This window comes from Gambusia affinis, linkage group LG09 (assembly GCF_019740435.1).
Source record: "Gambusia affinis linkage group LG09, SWU_Gaff_1.0, whole genome shotgun sequence".
Lineage (NCBI taxonomy): Eukaryota > Metazoa > Chordata > Actinopteri > Cyprinodontiformes > Poeciliidae > Gambusia > Gambusia affinis.
In genome coordinates this window covers 19081977-19090924 of record NC_057876.1, presented here as the reverse complement: position 1 = coordinate 19090924, position 8948 = coordinate 19081977, and the positions used below count along the sequence as shown (strand labels likewise).

Here is an 8948-nt window from a genome sequence, read left to right as displayed (position 1 = left end):
CCAGAGGATGTTGCCCCACTGTCTTGTCTCCAAAGCCTACATGACAAGCTGAAATAGCTGCCAAGTATACTTTGACAGTTGAAAAAGCCAAACCTTTATCCAGCAGCTCTTGTAGAAATGTCAGAATAACTGACACAGGGCTCTGTATAGCGCTAAACATGGTTTTTGCGCACCAACCCTCAAATGCACGCCATTTTCCCTCATATGCGCTACGAGTCGAGACCGCTCTAGCGCTCTGAATCGTGTCAATGATGTTCTGGGGAAACCCACTGGCTGCCAGATTCACCCTTTCACAAGCCAGGCCCATAGAGCTAGGCGTTCCGGATGAGGATGAAATAGTTCTCCACGTGCCTGTGTTAGGAGATCCCTGCGAAGAGGGAGCCGCCACGGCTCGCCCTGCAGTGACTGGAAAATCTCTGCTAACCAGTGCTTCCCCGGCCAACGGGGAGCTACCAGGATGAGTGAATGTTTCCTCTCTCGCACCCTGGCGAGGGTAGGAATAATCAGTTCCAGTGGTGGAAAAGCGTACAGGAGAACCGGAGGCCACTCGTGTGCTAGAGCATCCAGGCCCAACGGAGCACCCTCCTCGGTCAGGGAGAAAAACCTCGGACATTGAGTGTTTTCCTCTGATGCAAAGAGGTCTACCTCCGCCTGACCGTACTGCTGCCATATTTGGGTTACAACCTCGCTGTGGAGTCTCCACTCCTTGTAGCGGGGATTGCCTCTCGACAGCAGATCTGCACCCCTGTTCATCACCCCTGGCACATGAGTGGCTCTCAGTGACAGAAGGCGTGAGCTGGTCCAGACTATCAGTCTGTGTGCTAGCATGTGTACACGATGTGAGCGCAGGCCTCCCTGCCTGTTGATGTATGCAACCACCGTTGTATTGTCTGTTCTGACCAAAACATGGTGCCCTCTGATAGAGGGCAGAAAATGTCTCAGAGCCAGTATAACAGCTAGGAGCTCCAGACAGTTTATGTGAGCTGTCCTTGTTTGTGAGCTCCAGACACCGTTTACCATCATGCCCTCGTGTGGCTCCCCAACCAATTAACGAGGCATCCGTGGTAACAACCTTCCGTGTTAGGATGGTTCCCATGGCAACGCCGGTGTTCAGGAAAGCGTGTGTTTCCACAGACTCAGAGCGCGTGCGCATGTCCCGAAATGATCACCTTCCGGTGGGCATGGCGACAACGCCAAATCGGCGATGCTACTCACCGCTGAAACGGTCGATGTGCAAACGGCGAACGTGATGACCGACAGTGCTGACGCCATCAGACCAAGCAGCCTGTGACACAGTCTGAATTTCACGAGTGCGCCTCTGAAAAACTGCCAGACAAGCCTGGAAGGCTTTCAATCGTGCTGAGAGGCTGCTGAGGCGTGCTCTGAACTCCTCTGAATTCAGGGACATCCCGATGAAAGTTATTGTTTGTACTGGGGTTAGGATACTCTTCTCCCAGTTTATTGTGAAACCCAGAGCCGCCAGATGTGATATCAGCATCGTATGCAGCCATAAGTTCTAAATGGTTTGCTTATATGTTTCTAGTGAGTCTACATATTCAGTTTCCTACAATACCTTTTTTTTCCCACAAAAATAAATATTTTTTTACCTGTCACCATCAAATATGTCCAACTCCAATCAGATTTCCTTGTCCACGAAGTGAGTTCACAGTGGTAGATACCTTCGTCACTGTAGGTTGTATTCAACAATGTCAGATGGATAAATTTTTGATCATTATTCACCTTCCATCTTGAGTCATTAAACTCCGGCTCAAAATTATGGGTTGTCTGTTTCTGTTGTCTCAACGACACTTTCAAAATCAGCCTCTTAGCATCATCTGGTCTTTGCTGGTACCAGTTGATGTCTCTTTCCTTAAACTCACTAGGCAGAGCACATTTGAAGGTCACAGATTCTCCGACCTGAACCGGTATCAATGGTACAACAGTGTCTGAAAAAAAAAAAGAATAAATATAACATGTATTTATTTAGGCATGAATTGAATGGTATTAAAAAAGAACTTACAGCCCCGATGAAGAAGAAGCAATGTCACCAATAACACAATCATCTTGACTCTGTCTCTTTGTTGTAGAGTTGCTGGTCTTTTAATAATATTGGGTGGTGCTTCTAGCAGTACTAATGTCCTGGAGGTCACAAATTAACATATTGTTCTCATTGGTTGTCACAAAAAATAGATCCTGTGATTGTGAATATAGATTGTAAGTAGTAAATGTTGTATGCACTTCCAGCCACACTGTTTTTCTCCACTTCTTAGAAATGCATCTCACTTCAATCTTCTATTTTCACACAATTCTTTAAAAAAAGTTTTACACTTACACACTTAGACACGTTACCACTGAAGTGTCTACTATTTCCTTCATTTCTGTCATTTTGCCAAATGCAGAAACACCCTGACACTTAAACATATTTCGTATTTCTTATTGCAATGTGGATCTCTATTGTGGATCTCTATATTTTGGTAGACTACATGAACACATGCTCACATGTAGGAACAATTTGGAGAGACCAATTGACCTAACAATCATGTTTCTGGACTGTGGGAGGAATCTAGAGTACCCAGAGAGAACCCTCACATGCACAGGAAGAAGAAGAAAGAACAGAAAAAGCCCAGACCAAGATTCAAACTCATGACTTTCTTGCTCTAAGGATGATGTCCTCAGATCTAGAAAAGACTTAGTAATGACGAGATAAAGGTGGCATTTGGTGCCAGTGCACTTCAGAAACAGAACATGGGCATTTGTTCTTGCTAAATGCAGTATGTTTTAAAATGCAGCAACAGATCATCTACACATTCCACTAATTACTGAATATCTCATTCCTATCTGATCCAGAATTTCTGCTCTCTGTTTCAATTTGTTGTAAGTTTACACAGACTCTTGAGTTTATGTACCTCCTCACACCATTGTGCACATGTTAAGACTGCAAACATTTTTGCAGAGCTTTCCTTGATAAATAGTTAACATTGCATCCCCTCATTTCAGCATCTTTGTCAAGAACAATTTTTGACAATTTTTCAAGAATTTGTTTTCTATTTTGTTTTCCAAGGCTGCTGTACTTCTGCATTAGGCAATAATGCAACAATTTATTAATATAATTAAAACGGCCTTCAAAATAAAACCGCTTTAAAAATGAATTTTCTAATAATCAGAACAAAAAGTATTAAAGTCATCACATAATGCAGCAGTAACTACAAAATGTGTTTAAGGATTGTATTACATTTTGCATCAAAAAGTGGTTTTATTACATTTTGAAGAAAGATTTTATTTCATTTTTGCATATCATGGTGCTGCTGCATAATATGGCGTTACAAGATTTGCATGTATAAGACATGCTATCATGTTTGCACTTTTTTTTAACAAAGGTAAACCTTTTAAAGGTCAAACCCCAAAGGCTTTTGTCAAATTTGAGGAACAGTAATTTCCATGGCTGGCTAGTCAATAATAAAAGGATTGCAGCAAAAGTAACTGTTTGTGTATTTATTACTGGAGATTCTCTCCATCAAAGATAGAGGAAAGGAAGGAGACAGTCAGAAACTTTAGGTTAAGTAATTAACCCCGGTTCTCTGAAACATGAGTGAGGTATCTCACTATGGGACACGACCCCAGCGCCTGTCCCCCAGAAGCTCTATTACATTACGCCAGTCTTGACTGGCCGGTAGAAGTGACGTCAGCTCCAGGAGGAGGCGCTTCCTCCCAGGATAAATACCTGACGACACGCAAGCAATCTTCAGTCTTTTAAGCACACCTCTTCCTCGCTCCAGGCAAGGAGGGTGATCTGGTGAGATACCTCACTCATGTTTCAGAGAACCGGGGTTAATTACTTAACCTAAAGTTCTCTTTCAACATTCGTTTCGGTATCTCACTATGGGATGTGGCGACTCCCGTATTGCCAGATAAGCTTACTCGAAGACCAAAAGATGCATCCTGCAGTTATCTAAGTGTGGATCCCACGGCCAAAACTGTGTGAGCCAGAGTTGGTGCCGTGACATCCAATCTATAGAACCTAGTGAAGGTGTGAGGAGTTGCCCAGCTGGCAGCATCACATATGTCCTCCAAAGGTATACCCTGAAACAGTGCCCAGGATGAGGCCATGCCACGAGTGGAATGAGCTCGTAGACCTGCAGGGGGTGTAAGGCCTTTACTCTGATAGGCCATAGCAATAGCTCCGACTACCCAATGGGAAAGGCGTTGCTTTGTTAGAGGTTTCCCTTTATGTGGTGAAGCCCATGACACAAACAGCTGCTCAGATTTGAAAACCAGCTGTTTTCTTCACATAGATCTGAAGCGCCGACGGGCAGAGCGTATGCAGTCTTTCATGCTCCTGAGAGGAGAACGGTGGAGGGCAAAAAGCCATCAACTCCAAAGGGCGGCATGGCAAGGCAAAAAAACCTTTGGTATATAAGCCGGATTGGGTTTCAGTAAAACCTTATGATTCTGCTCAGTAAACCGCATGCAGGAGGGGTTTACTGAAAAAGATTGAATGTCGCTCACATGTTTGGCAGAAACCAATGCGACTAACAAGGCTGTCTTAAACGAGAGCACTTTAAGCTCAGCCTGCTCCAAAGGTTCAAAAGGTACATGTGACAAGGCATCAAGTACCATCGGTAAATCCCATGAAGGAGTGAGGCTTTTGGACACCGGCCGGAGCCGTCGTGCACCCTTCATGAACTGGCACACCAGAGGATGTTGCCCCACTGTCTTGTCTCCAAAGCCTACATGACAAGCTGAAATAGCTGCCAAGTATACTTTGACAGTTGAAAAAGCCAAACCTTTATCCAGCAGCTCTTGTAGAAATGTCAGAATAACTGACACAGGGCTCTGTATAGCGCTAAACATGGTTTTTGCGCCAACCCTCAAATGCACGCCATTTTCCCTCATATGCGCTTACGAGTCGAGACCGCTCTAGCGCTCTGAATCGTGTCAATGACGTTCTGGGAAGCCCACTGGCTGCCAGATTCACCCTTTCACAAGCCAGGCCCATAGAGCTAGGCGTTCCGGATGAGGATGAAATAGTTCTCCACGTGCCTGTGTTAGGAGATCCCTGCGAAGAGGGAGCCGCCACGGCTCGCCCTGCAGTGACTGGAAAATCTCTGCTAACCAGTGCTTCCCCGGCCAACGGGGAGCTACCAGGATGAGTGAATGTTTCCTCTCTCGCACCCTGGCGAGGGTAGGAATAATCAGTTCCAGTGGTGGAAAAGCGTACAGGAGAACCGGAGGCCACTCGTGTGCTAGAGCATCCAGGCCCAACGGAGCACCCTCCTCGGTCAGGGAGAAAAACCTCGGACATTGAGTGTTTTCCTCTGATGCAAAGAGGTCTACCTCCGCCTGACCGTACTGCTGCCATATTTGGGTTACAACCTCGCTGTGGAGTCTCCACTCCTTGTAGCGGGGATTGCCTCTCGACAGCAGATCTGCACCCCTGTTCATCACCCCTGGCACATGAGTGGCTCTCAGTGACAGAAGGCGTGAGCTGGTCCAGACTATCAGTCTGTGTGCTAGCATGTGTAAACGATGTGAGCGCAGGCCTCCCTGCCTGTTGATGTATGCAACCACCGTTGTATTGTCTGTTCTGACCAAAACATGGTGCCCTCTGATAGAGGGCAGAAAATGTCTCAGAGCCAGTATAACAGCTAGGAGCTCCAGACAGTTTATGTGAGCTGTCCTTGTTTGTGAGCTCCAGACACCGTTTACCATCATGCCCTCGTGTGGCTCCCCAACCAATTAACGAGGCATCCGTGGTAACAACCTTCCGTGTTAGGATGGTTCCCATGGCAACGCCGGTGTTCAGGAAAGCGGTGTGTTTCCACGGACTCAGAGCGCGTGCGCATGTCCCGGAAATGATCACCTTCCGGTGGGCATGGCGTATTACGCTCAAATCGAGCGATGCTACCCACCGCTGAAACGGTCGCATGTGCAAACGGCCGAACGTGATGACCGACAGTGCTGACGCCATCAGACCAAGCAGCCTGTGACACAGTCTGAATTTCACGAGTGCGCCTCTGCGAAAAACTGCCAGACAAGCCTGGAAGGCTTTCAATCGTTCTGCTGAGAGGCGTGCTCTGAACTCCTCTGAATTCAGGGACATCCCGATGAAAGTTATTGTTTGTACTGGGGTTAGGATACTCTTCTCCCAGTTTATTGTGAAACCCAGAGCCGCCAGATGTGATATCAGCATCGTGGCGTGTGCCATAAGTTCCCCCGGAGACTGAGCTGCTATCAGCCAGTCGTCTATATACGTAGCCAGACGTATTCCCTTTTCCCTCAGAGGTGCGACTGCAGCCTCGGTGCATTTCACAAACACGCGTGGGCTCAGTGAGAGGCCAAAGGGAAGTACGAGATATTCGTACGTCTTCCCCTGAAAGGCAAATCTGAGGTACTTTCTGTGAGGGATGTGAAAATATGCGTCTTTCAAGTCTACGGAGATGAACCAGTCTCCTCGACGCACAAACCGTATCAGAGCTGCGTGTGTCAGCATCCTGAACATATACCGTCTCAGATATGCGTTCAGAGCTCGCAGATCTAATATCGGCCGCAGACCCCCGCCTTTTTTCGGTATGAGAAAATATCTGGAGTAAAAGCCGTCCCTGCTGTGCTCCTGCGGGACCAGCCGAATGGCGTTTTTGTTCAGCAGAGATATTATTTCCCCCTGCAAAATGCGTGCGTGTTCCCCCCGGGCATATGACTGTCCTATACCTTTGAAACGGGGAGGAGCTGTTCCAAACTGGAGCCTGTATCCTCTGGATAAAACCGCTGTCTTCCACGCCGGTCCAGTCCAGCGCCGACCCTCCCAGAACGGGGTTTTTGGCGGTGAGTGGATTACTCCAGGACCGGGTTGCTTCCTCGAGGCACTCCGGGAAAACCGGCAGCAGCTGTCTGGTGGAAGATTTGGCTTTTGGAAGCTGTTTCCCCTCATACCGAGATGTGGTGGTCTCGGCCGGGGTTTCCGGCCATTCAATGCCCAGCTTTGCAGCTGCTCTTCTGCAGACATCGTGGAGGTCCGATGCAGTCGGGTTTGGAGGGCCGCTGCAGCGGGTTTCACCAGTTCCCGTGGGCTTTGCAGCCAACGGGATAGAGAACGTCTCGCCGTCCTGCTCGTAGTCATCAGACCCGAGACTGACGGATTCCACCTCGGAGTCAGATTCTGCGCCCGCAAAATCACTGAAAACCGGGAGGTCGGTTCCATCTTCCTCCAGGTCAAGAAGCGGTGCGACAGCATCAAGCTGGTCACCCCAACTAGCTTGAGCTAGAGGGAGCTCTCCCTCATCGGTCGAGGCAAGAACCGGTGGAGGGGGATTGGATACCCCCAGCACAGGGTCTGCCTCTGACAAACTAGCTTGGCGTGCTAGCCTGCGTCGACGAGTTTTAATAGAGAGCCGTGCAAATGTTCACAGCTCGCTGGTGACGCTAACCCGTCCTGGGCATATTGCGGCCCCAGACACGAAGCGCAGACAGAATGGGTATCTGCCCCAGCAATGAGGTTGCCACACGTGCATGTTTTAGTCGGTAGTTTGGTCCTGTCCATTGTGAGTACGGGTCCAAGCTTCGCGACTATCAGCTTCGTTTAAAATCAAAGCCAAAGGGCGCAGCTAGTTTGGAGACTAGCTGCAGCTGCTGCTGTTTGGTGACAGACCAGCGGTAGAAGAACTCAGAACAACCAAGCACAGCTACTGAGAAGCGTTCGGCGACCGAGTTGTTAGCTCGCTCTGCGAACAGTTAAGCTAGCCCAATAGTTACCGCGTTAGTCGTCTGAGAGTTGCTTCTGGGAGCGAGAAGAGGTGTTAGACTGAAGATTGCTTGCGTGTCGTCAGGTATTTATCCTGGGAGGAAGCGCCTCCTCCTGGAGCTGACGTCACTTCTACCGGCCAGTCAAGACTGGCGTAATGTAATAGAGCTTCTGGGGGACAGGCGCTGGGGTCGTGTCCCATAGTGAGATACCAAAACGAATGTTGAAAGAGAACTAAACTGTGTAACTCAAGAGTAAACAGACTTACAATTGTGAACATCTGGCATCTCTGCGGCCTGTGACTTCCACAGAATGCTAGGATGTTTAAGAAGTAGGCCTAATTGATATTCATTTTCTGAGAGTAAAACTTTACAGTAATCATTTAAACCTTTATTTATGAAACCTTATTTCTATTTATGACAAAGAGTTTCTGCATAGCAAGTAAAAACAAGAAAAATCATGATTAAAATATTTTATCAGACTAATAATAAAATAAACAATATAGATAAGGACTAAAAGCTTAAGTCAATCAATAGTGGTGAGCATTTCCACTGTTATTCTGCAAATGTTTTATTTACAATTTTTAAAAATAATTAATTTCTGATCAAAGTATATAGTAATATGAGCTGTGACGATTATTGTGAAATAGGAGTAATTTCTTTAACATTTATTTATAATATTCAATGACTTCTGGACCATAATGCAACTAAGTGGGTCATGTACAGAGGACAAAATCCAAGGCAGCAAAAAGCAAAACAAGAAAAAGCATTTTAATCATCTTCTTACCTAATTTTCAAAATGTTTTTCCAGCAGAATGGTGATCACAGAGACACATTGTTAAATCCTCATACATTTGTGGGAAATAATTCTGTAAGGTATTCAGTTATACGAAGCAATTTTCATTTTGAATTATTTTGTTTTTACAGATGATTACAAAATCATTACAATGATTACAAACTTAACACTAAACAACAATTCAAAAAGACAAGCGCTATATGTTAAGAAGACATATAGCATATGTCTGAATATTCACATTAATATTTATTAATGCTTAGACTTTAATGTCAGAGTAAAGACACTCCTGTGGTTCCATTTTTTTCTTCTTGCCTCCACGTTTTTCCTTACGCTTAGAAAAGTCCAAGGCAGCATAGTTTTTGTTTCCACCGTCAGCCTGTGGAGCAGAAGAAAATAAAATTAACACATTTTCCTG

The 8948-nt window shown here is 46.2% G+C and overlaps 2 pseudogenes; both read right to left on the bottom strand.

The window, feature by feature from the left end:
* Positions 1-282: 282 nt before the first annotated feature.
* On the bottom strand, positions 283-1498 carry LOC122837457 (annotated as a pseudogene).
* Positions 1499-4971: 3473 nt separating this feature from the next.
* LOC122837456 lies at positions 4972-7537 on the bottom strand (annotated as a pseudogene).
* Between the last annotated feature and the right edge of the window lie 1411 nt (positions 7538-8948).